The following is an 11390-nucleotide window of genomic DNA, read 5'->3' on the forward strand; positions in this document are numbered from 1 at the left end:
CTACAGTAATAGAATATACACATCAGTGTTTGTTGACTTTTTTAAAATGTGTGCACATAAAGCAAATGCTCATAGAATTCACTGCCCCCAACTGATAACATTCTGGCATGAGTGGGCAAGTATCAGAACCTTAAAACACTTGAGAGAGGAAAAATGACTATGTGAGTATTTAGGTCTCTTGTTGTGACAATAAGTCATTTATAAGAAAATTTGGAGTAGTGAAAAGATAACAAGAGCAGGACTTAAAATAACCAGACTCCAGTCCTAGCTACATGAGTTTCAGTGACCTTGGGTCACTTAACTTCTGTCTCTGATTCTTCACCTGTAAAAGGGAAAAAGTACCTGTGCTATGGGCTTCACAGGGATGCTGAGGTCACATAACATATAGAAAGGGTGCTGAAATATACTAAAACACCAGACAGAATATAAAGCCTTATTATTGTTCAAAACAGCTGGATTAGCAATGTGGATTTTTTTAAAAAAAATAGTTTAGCCTTGCTCCTTAAATATTTTCAGACATGATCCTAGTGGAGGAAAGAATTCCCTGAAGGAGGGGCAAAGCTTTTCTCTCAGAAGTTGTTAGGAGGAAAAGGGGTGAGTAGGGAAAGGTTAAGCAATAGTATCAAGTATCTAAAAAATTAGGAGGATAACAAGGAGAGCTTTCAAAGGCTGAAGTTTTTCTAGGTAAAGACTTTGAAAAAGCAATGGATTACAATGTCCAGTTTAAAATGGTGGACTTATATGCTCTCAAAGCACAAGAGCAACAGAAGAAATCACAAAAGACTGACATATTTCTCTCTCTTTATAATTAAACTTCATAAGCCAAAGGTCCAAAGGCAAAACCGAAAGACAAGCAAAGTTGATTTTCGTAAGTCCTTTGCAACATATGACAATAAGACTCATGTGATTGGCTTGCTTAGTCCTAACATGCCAAAGGGTATGGATATAAATATACACCTTATAAGAGAAAAAATATATTTTTTAACTATATGAAAAAGAAAGCTCAAGCTTTTGTAATCAAATAAATACAATGCAGTAACTATTAGATACTATTTTTCACCTAACTGATGTGAAAAGAAGTTTTAATGAGAATACTCAATGCTAGAAGAGCTGTGTTGAGACACTCATGAATTCCTGGTAGAAGAATATATAGGTGCAATGTTTCTGAAAAGCAATTTGACAATGTGCATTAAGATGCTTACAAATATGCATGTTCTTTGAGCCATTAATTCCATTGCTGGAGGCTGAAGAGTGAAATGGATAAGAATGCAGGCTCTGAGCCAGGTCACCTGAAATTGTATCCCAGCTCCACTGCTTACTAGCCAAACAATTGGGCAGGAAATCGCATAATCTCTTCGTGCCTCAGACTCCACATCCATAAAGTCTGGTAATAATGCTACCTATTTTACAAAGTACTGTGAAGATTATTATCAGTAAATGAAAGCAATCTAGAATATGCCTGGTACATCATAAAATAGTATTAATATCATTGTTATTTTCATTAGAAGAGTCTAGCAGTAAATCTGGAAATTGCATTCATTTAGGAAATATGTATTGAACAGTATCTTTGGTTGGGCAATGGAAAACAAAATAGTCATGGTCTCTGACCTAAGGAGCTCATAAAGTACTTATAAAAAAATTATGCTCTTAGATGTTCATTTCAATAATATTTATAGTAGCAATGTTTAGAAATGAGGCTAATATTCAAAAATACATGTCTATGAAATAAAAGATTGTATAGCATACTGTGGATTGCTGTACAGTCAGTAAAACATGTTTATGAGGCATAATTTCTTCATGAGGTAGATGGGGATACCACAGAGTCACTAAGAGGATCAGAAGAGTCATGAATATTAGGTGGCTTTGTAAATAGTAAAGTAATATACAAATGCTAATTATTATTATTTGTTAGGGTCTACAGAAGCTCAATTATGAAAATAATTTTAATGAACATTTACCGTACACACATTATCTCATCTAATTTTCACTTCAAGCTGCAAAGTTTAGGAAATAAAAAATACACAATGCCAGTTAAATTTTAATTTCAGATAAACAATTTTTAGTATGTCCAAAATGCAATTATTCCATTGTTTACCTGAAATATTTGCACATACTCATACTAAAAATTATTCACTGTTTATCTGAGATATTGGAATGTACTTATACGAAAAATTTATGTTGTTTACCTGAAATTAAAATTTAACTTGGCACCTTGTATTTCATCTAGAAACCCTAAATCAGTCCTTTGAAATAGATATAATAATTATATATGTGAGAAAGAGAGAGACAGAGAGAAAAAAAACAGAGGCAGAGACAGAGAGAGTCAGAAACAGAGTTTCAGTTTTGGTTGGTGCAGTATGAGATCACCAGTATTCCTACTATGGACCATAAAGAGGAGAAGTGTTAAATCAAGATGCAGAATAAAAAAGGCAGATATTACTACCTGGTTCTCACTACTGTGTTATTGTTATTTAAAATGTTATAATTTTTCAGAATACATTAAGCCCAAATTCAAATACTAAACATGAAAAAAAGTTGCAAAGTCAAATCTAAATGACTTTGGAACTATCAGCCATTTTGGAAGACTGACAATATCAGTCCCTTCTTTTAGTGCAAATTATCTAGAGATGGGAAAGTAAATATGTAAATACATGTAAATGCTTATAAGTTGTTTTGAATTGATGGGATTTCAAGATCTGAGAGCTAAACATCGAGTTGCTTCATCTCCATTGGATAGTGGCAGCTGAATTGTCTTCTGCTATTTCAGTGGAGCTTGAAATGATCACGACTGTTTGCTTCACTTCAGTGTGCACCATCCCTCCCCATTTACAATCAGCATCACTGTGTTAATTCAGAGACACTAGTGATGACAGACGCATTTTCAAGTATCTTTTTGCTGTTGGGGAAAAGATGCCACTTCACTTTTGTGAAAGGTAGGTACCAAAAAAGGCCAGTATTCAATACATTTCATGGTACGTTGCAAAGGATGGAAATGTGTGTTTGTGTGTGTGTGGGTTTTATCTTTTAATACAGATACCAATCCAAAAAGAGGAGGTCTTAACTGGGGGAAGACACGGAAAGTGTCCCAGGCGGCCTAAGCTTCAATCTCAGCTCTGCAATGATCTGGCTATGTGACCTTCCACTAGCCTCGTACTCCTTCTGAGCCTCATATTCACCAACTGTAGTTGACATCAATATTGCTCTACTCCACAGGAGTATTTTGGTACAAGGTTTCAAACCTAGAAGGCATCTTGGCTGTATGCTACTATGAGAAGAAATAACTGATTCAAAGTGAAATGATTTCAGAAATAAGGGGACCAACTTCAAATTATTATTGCCCATCGGGGAAGTCTGATGATAAGAAAGTATTCTGTTAAAGACACCAGTGTTTTCAAAAGCACCAAAGGAGGTGAGAATTTCAGAGCTTTAGAGCTTGAAGACAAAGATCTCTATCAGTGCATCTCATACTTTCATGTGATTAGAATCATCTGGGGAACTTGTTAAATATGTAAATTTCTGGACCACACACACACCACTGATTATACGTCAGTAGGACTGGAGTTGGCCAGGGAATTTGGATATTTAATAAGCTCCCTGGGTGATTCAGAGGCAGGTGGTCCATTCTGAACACTTTGGGAAACATTGGTCACTACAAATATATAGTTAAGATTTTTAAAGGCAATGAGTTAAAAAGAAAATGGTAGAAAGCAGAAAGTACACTTGTTTCAATATAAATTCTGGGACAGGAGAGACAAGACCCTCCTGAGAGCAGGGCAAGGAGAGAAGGATTCATAGCAATGTCTGATCTCTCAAAAAGTCTTTAAAGTTGATCTACAAGAGCCAGCTGGTGAAGATAATGGAGGAAAAGGACAAATCCAAGAGTCTAAGAGGCCATATAAAATTGGAAGAAAAACATGGGAAGAGGGACAGAAATGGCCACAGGATTAACAGTGGCAATCTTTGGCATGGTACCACTGTTGAGGCCTACAAAGAAGGAAGAGATTCAGAAAGGTCACTGGTCAGAGGAAAAAGCCTATTCATCAAAAAGGAGAGTAAGAGGCAGGTGAGTGAAAAATAGTAAAAATGTGAGTGTCCTTATATTTATAAGAAAATGATATACAATGTTCATGGAAAGTTTTTGGCAAGAAATAAAATATGTTCAATGTGAAATTATCTTTTAAAAATATCCTACAAAAATTTTAGCATAGGAGATGAGAAACTACTTTGAAAAGCATAAGGAGTAAATAATATGGTTATTTCTTGAAGCATTTTCTGTGACTATCAAATCTGTCCACTGCCTGCCTGGCTTGGAAGCTAGTTAAGGAGGCCTGTATGACATTATCTTTGTATCCCCAGCGTGCACCACAATGTCTGGCATATGGTAGGCACTAACTGGATGGATGAATGGGTAGATAGATGGATGGGTCGGTGAATCAGGTTAAAATGAGAAAAGCCAAGGGAAGAGTTGCACATTCACATAGTATTCACCGAACTTCATAAGCTTCATTTTCTACTTTTCTTGCACTGAGCTGCTAAGTGGTTGTTACAAGATTTGGCATATTTTAGTACTAATACCTGCTGGCAGTCATGCATGAACCTCTGACTGGGACATGTTTGTTTGTCTTCCTGAAGAAAGTACATCTTGATTCATTTTACCTGATGTACCAGTTATCTACCTGTTTCCCCTCAGCTCCACATCCACCTTTTTCCAACTATTCTGTATTGCTGGGGTTTGGTATCTACAAACTACATTTCCCAGACTCATTCATTAGCTAGCAAAAGAAAGAACCATTATTTCTTTCTCATACTCTTTTGCTTCTGCTGGTGTTTCTGGAAGTAGCTGCATCCCGTCAGTGATCCAATCTTCTGCTGTAACTGTTATTCTTTGGTGGTCCCAGCTGTGGCCAGGGAGATCATCCTCCACAGCCCTAGCATCGGCTAGGTGGAACCCCTAGAAGCCTGATCTTGGGATCCAGTCCTAGAGTTTATAGCTGCTTCCTACAAATATTAATCTCTGGGTATCACTCTTTATCTTTTGTGCTTCTCAAGCTCCCTTGCTTTTTCTTTTTTTCTTAAATCCCTTCCAACACCTATAAGACCAAGATTTGCATTAAATTCCCTCTGTTTGAAACTTCTATTTGAAACTGAAGTGGTTTCTGTTTTTTTGACAATACTCTGACTGACACACTTGGTAAAATCAGGGGAAACGTGATTACATTAGATATTAAAAGCAGAGATTAGAGAAAATTTCATGTGTTCCATAAGAATCCAGAATAGAAACTGAAATTAAATTGGAGAATTAGGTTATTATTTAATAGCATATGTAGGGGATAAAATACCTTCCTCTCATCCCAGAGTATCTCCTAGCTCATACTATCTTATTATATATATATATTTTTTTTTTTTTCTTTTTAATCCATTCTGCTTTTTCACACAGATCTACAAGAATTTCCTCTTCATTGAAGCCTCTCTGATTACCCCAGCTAGCCTTGATCTACTTACTCTGAATTCTTTTGGTTCTTCCGTTCTCTCATTTCTAGAGTATTTCTCCAGGTAAATAATCAGTCAGAGTCTTCCCCTGAATCACTTCCTAAGCCAGAGTGATCATCAGAATCCTCAGAAAAATATATCCAGATGCCAGGACCCCACTCCCACTCCTAACCTCCTGAATCAGAATTTCTGGAGTAAGGGGTGGGTGAGATGGGGTAGAAAAGGCATATACAATAATCCACAGATAATAAAGCCCTCAAGGTCAGGGCCCTCCCATTTCTTATGTAGCTTTTACTGTGCCTAACACAGTTTACGCAGAGGCAATAAAATTTGTCCATTTTTCAAAGAACTGACTAAGTGAAGATTCCCAAGGAGACCAGGTGGTGTCACTACCTGCCCAATTAATATTTCTGGCCCAATGAAAAGCATCTCAAGTAGTAAACTTTAACCTTCCCTGGACTCACTGATTCCATACTTTTCATCCATCTTTCTATCAGTTTTCTTTCCTAAGAGAGAAATGCAAAAACCTAGCCAAGAAAATAGACAGCAAAACCTAAACAGTGCAAATAACCTGAGTTCTCTGAAAGTAAATGATGGCATGTCCTGAGGCTGCCAGGTTTCAAGTGAGGAAGCAAGAACTAAAAAGAGTGGAAGTAAGCCTCTCCTTGGCCTGAGGCCTGAGATTTCATTGCATTAGGTTCTTGGCATTAGCATTCTGAAGAACAAGCTTAAGAAATAAGCTTAATGAGCTTGCAAGAAAAACTAAACTCCAAACAGACTGCATTTTTTTTTTTTTTTTTGCTTTATGCGGGCCTCTCACTGTTGTGGCCTCTCCTGTTGTGGAGCACAGGCTCCAGACGCGCAGGCTCAGTGGCCATGGCTCACGTGCCTAGCCTCTCTGTGGCATGTGGGATCTTCCCGGACCGGGGCACAAACCCATGTCCCCTGCATCAGCAGGCAGACTCTCAACCACTGCGCCACCAGGGAAGCCCCAGACTGCATTTTTATTCACCTTTTGTTTAATAGCATTTGGAGTTGTTATTTGAAAATTTAATTTTCCTTTTAGGTCTACTATTCCCACATTATTGACTTAAATTATTCCTGACTCCTGGATGAGCAAACCAATCTAGGTTTACCATGAGCTATTTATTACGTTATTTTTAAGGTGATATAGAACCCTCACCTATGACAGAAGCTATTCAGTAATTAATTTTAATTACTAACAGGTTGAGTACTGTATGTTTTCCAAAAGCAGTTTCCACACAAGCTTAGACCTGGCTATACTTTAACATTTCTGAATTCCAATTCTCTGACTGCATTAAAAATCCATTAAGATGGTTGAAAGGAACTGAGTTCTAGATTTATGGATCCAAAAGGGGCCTTCAAAGGCCCCTTATAACCCTTCTTAGGTAACACCATGCCTTGACCTTCTCCATTTGAGCATCTACCCCTCCAAAAGTAAATATCCTGGATAATGTGTCCTTTCTTCATACTGACTGACCACAAAATTGTTGTATTCAGAGGCTTAAATTTCAATGAAGAGGTAAGTACTGAATGGTAAATGGCTCTCCAGTTGTAGAAATGGGCCCCCTCCTTATCCTGTGTTAGCTGGGTGGTCCTAGAGAGACCCTGAATCCCTAAATACCCCTAGATTCCTTTCCTTCAAGACTTACTCCCCTAAATACCCACTGAACTACCCCCATTTTCCCAGTGAACAGCCAGACTCTACTTACATTTTACAATGATCTTCTGGAGGAATTTTGGCGTCCTTGGCTGCCCATCAGTCATTTCACTTATAGGGCATCAGGCTAGTCCCATCTGTGCCCCACTTAGTACTGAAGAAGCTGTAGCCTTTGGGGGTTAACTTCCCAGCACTTTGTTCAGAGACTGTGTCAATGGTGTTTACAAGTTTTCCTCCCACCTACTTTGTGGGACCCACACTTGCAATGAACCCAGGTTGCTGGACCTTGATGAACTTTGGGTTTCAGTTACGGGGGCCTCTTTTGAAATAACAGCAACGCTGCCAAAAATAAAAGACAGGAGCAGCTTTTTAGGCAATACTCTTCATTTAGTCAGGCCTCACCCTCACTGGAAAGGAACTTTCTAGAGACTCCACATGAAGGTAAAAGTTAATTTTCTAAGTTGTCAACCTAAGCTTTTTGTTCTTTAATAAGGACTATTACCCATGGCCAATGGCACTGAAATTCATTCCCCACTCTCCCTCTCTTTTGTTCTTTCTTGTTTTCCTGGTCTTAAAAAAAAACGCACAAAACAAAACAAGAAAACAGCCACTCTCTTCTTTCTTCCCTGGACAGCAAGATGCCACTCATTGCTTTACTTCAGGACCTAACTCTCCATCTACCAGCTTCCTGTACATCCAAAAGCTAGGTAATGAACTGCCTTTCTTTTTGAGAAATTTCTAACATCAGCTGGTTAATATCTACAGACTTCTGTGTCCTGCCCACACTCCCTGACACAACCTTGGTATCTAAAGCATATCAGATAAAAGACTTTCTATTCCTTGATATCCAAATTGGGAACATGAGCCTCAGTTGAGATGTTGTTGCACAGTGCTGGGTTATAACTGTCACTGTCACAATTTCAAGTCACCTGTCAAAATTCAGCTGCTCCAATCTCACTGATGTTGCCCTGCAGAGGGCCAGAAACCAAGGGCAGATGGCTCAGCCTCTTAGAAAATGCTTGTAAAATGACCAGAGAATGAGAGATTTTAAAGTGTGTTTCAAATTTCTAAATAAAGGAAAATCTCCTGACACACATCAGGGACAGTTTATTGTCCCGGTGAACTAATAGCAGCTAGAGTACCATCTGTTGCAGTTTGATAGCAGGACTGTTTCTGCAACCTCTTGCATTTCCCACATTGTTCCTCCTCAGCTTCCCTCTGCAAATACAAACTTCAGGGATTTCCAAAAGTCCAAGCCTGTCCAGGGAGCCCCACAAGCTTTTAATCTCCTATAGCACTTAGCATCTGTACCACTCATTGACTGCACAAAATACTTCAGGATACAGAGAAACCTTAAGATTATCCACCTCTATTCCCATCTGATGCTGGTATCTTTCCTGGTTCCCCACTCAGGGACCAAAGACCCCTAGGCATGAGGAACTGACTCCTTCCTTAATGCTTTATTATGATTAATCTCTTTATTATAAAAACATATATACACAGTAGAAAATTAAGGGGGGAAAAAAGAGAGAGATACTAAAAATAAACTCTCCCCATAATCACCACACTCAGAAAAAAATTTGGTCACCAAACAGTATTACAGTGTTATTCCATTATAATAATAAATTACTTATATAAATATGTATTATTGGGCTGTAATAACATTTTTCTGACTAAATCTTTGTGTGTGGCCATATTTTTTGAGATAGTCTTAGAAATAGAATTAATCAATCTAAATTTCAAGATGTCTAATAAGAGTAATCACAACAATACATTAATATTAATGACAAATATTCCTACAGCATACTGTCAGATACTCTGTCACGTGCTTCACATTCACAACAATCTTAGATGGTAAATATTGTAGCACCCTCACTTTTATTTTTATTTATTTATTTATTTATTTTTTTTTTCACCCTCACTTTTAAAACGATGAAATTGAGGCTTGGAAACTTACTTGAGTTCTCTCAAAAGGTGTACCAGAAAAATGACAGATGAGGGATTCAAACCCAGGTCTATTTCTACAAACCATGCTCTTTCCATTACACAAAATAAAGCAGGATTCCCTCGCTGTGCTACAATGAGTAAATGACTAGTGTTTTTACTAAAACAACTCAAGTTCAGTGAACCAAAGGATGCCATATTGGGAAAAGCCAGAAAGTCCTTAAATTCAATCCTCATCTGATATGTGAGTCACCCCCTCAACACTGTCTACAAGGATCACTTTATCTACGTTTAAAGACAGTAAACTCTCTTTCTAAATATTTCACCTTTGGACTACTCTAACAATTAGAAAATTCATTTTTATTCTGAACTGAAAATTATTTCCTTTTAGCCACCAACCACCAGTCTAGGTCTAGACCACAAGGCCACAAAGACATTATCCCTCCTCCCTGTGATGTGACAGCCCTTTGCAAGTGTCATTCAATCCCCATGTTCTACTCAGGTCTTTTTCAAGCCCAGGATTTCTTTAACTTTTCTTCCTTAGACCACTGAGCGTGTCCTCACCACTGGGAAAACTTCTGCTGACTATGATCCAGGCTGTGTATTTTTTGAACAAGGCTGGGTACCAGCTGAGACATCAGAAGTGCCATCAAGTGTCGGCAACCAAGAATCTGTCTAGCATTATGTAAAGTCCAACCAGGACGTGCCTTGGGGGAACACTGTTGGCCTGTTGGGCATGGGCCAGTTCCTGGTGAAGACAGGAACCATCACCATCTTTGAGCATGCTCACAACATGCGGGTGATGAAGTTCAGCACGAGCCTGACTGTTAGGGTCACCACGGAGGCCAACAACTGGCTGACCTGCCCAAGCCGGTGGAGGAGGGGCTGAAGAGGCTGGCCAAGTCGGTCCACGTGGTACAACGCACCACTGAGGAATCGGGGGGAGCACATTATCAGCAGGGTGGTGAGTGGCACCTGTGGGTCTGCCTGAAGGACAGGGAGAAGACCCACACCTGCATTCCCACCAAGAAATCCTAGCCGGTCGTGCAGTATAGCGAGACCATCAGCGAGGAGTCTAACTTACAGTGCCTGCCCGAGGCCCCCTGTGAGCACAATCGGCTGTACACGAAAGCACGGCCCTTCCTAGACTCCTTGGCCAAGGACACCGACCAGAGGTGTCCGCCTGCCAGGAGCTCAAGTAACAGGCCTCAAACTGGCTAAGAAGTATGAGTGAGACGTAGCGGAGGTCCGAAGCCTGCGGTGCTTTGGGCCCTCAAGCACCCGCCCCATCACCTCCCCGACATCACCAAGGGCGCGCAGTACCTCAACGAGATGGGGACAGCGTGGCGGCTGGCCTACAGCGGGCGCTTCGACATTCACTACTTGAAGCTACACGTGGATCCATTCAGAGCTTCCTCACGCCCTGCGCTGCCTCTACGCCGTGCTGACCTCCTGCCCCGGCCCGTGGAGCCCCTCCACCTGTGGAGATCCGATGTCCGCAACAGGGCTTGGTAGCATCAAGGGGGTCCTGCACAGCAAGCGGGGCCACGTCTTAGAGGAGTCCCAGGTGGCTGGCACCCCGCTGCTTGTCGTGAAGGCCCTTTGGCTTCACGACCGACTTGAGGGCTCACACGAGCGGCCAGGCCTTCCCGTTCCTGGCACCTCCAGACCCTGCTCGCAGACCCGTTCGACCACACCAGCCGCCCCAGCCAGGCTGTGGGGGACACGAGGAAGCACACAGGCCTGAAGGAAGGCATCCCAGCCCCAGACAAATTCCACGACAGATTGGAAGCGGCATATTGCACTGCACCTCTGCCGGGCACGCCTCCTTGCGCAGCGCCCGCGTCCAGCCGGCGACCCACACAGCCTCTAGCCTCTCGTTCTCCTCACAACGCCTCGCGAGACTGTCCAGACCCGAGATGCTCCGCCTGCCAGCCTTCTGGGGCCCACTTGGTGCCATTGCTCATCATGGACGATTGATGACGGGTTTTTTCATATCTATTTAAAGGTTTCGGAGCAACAGGAAAGCCTTCGCAGCAGGTACTTATTTGGCCGGTGGAGGTGGGGGAGGGGAGGGGACACCCAACACTTTTTTTTGGTTCATTTCTTCGGAGGGGAACTCAAATGTCCCCGCCCCAAAATTTAAAATAGACACATGAAGAGGTTTATTTGGGTAAGTGGCCTATTGTGGATTTTCTCCCAGAAAGGGGGGAAGGAACAAGTGGGTAGACATTCTCTTTGGACAGAAACTAGAAGGCAGGAAATCTTATGCCAT

The 11390-nt window shown here is 40.9% G+C and overlaps 1 pseudogene; it reads left to right on the forward strand.

The window, feature by feature from the left end:
- Positions 1 to 11095, forward strand: part of LOC103088335 (elongation factor 2-like) — a 114428-nt pseudogene extending 103333 nt beyond the window's left edge.
- Positions 11096 to 11390: the final 295 nt, after the last annotated feature.

The sequence above is a fragment of the Lipotes vexillifer genome, unplaced genomic scaffold (genome assembly GCF_000442215.2).
Source record: "Lipotes vexillifer unplaced genomic scaffold, Lipotes_vexillifer_v1.1 scaffold1501, whole genome shotgun sequence".
In the NCBI taxonomy this organism is placed as follows: domain Eukaryota; kingdom Metazoa; phylum Chordata; class Mammalia; order Artiodactyla; family Lipotidae; genus Lipotes; species Lipotes vexillifer.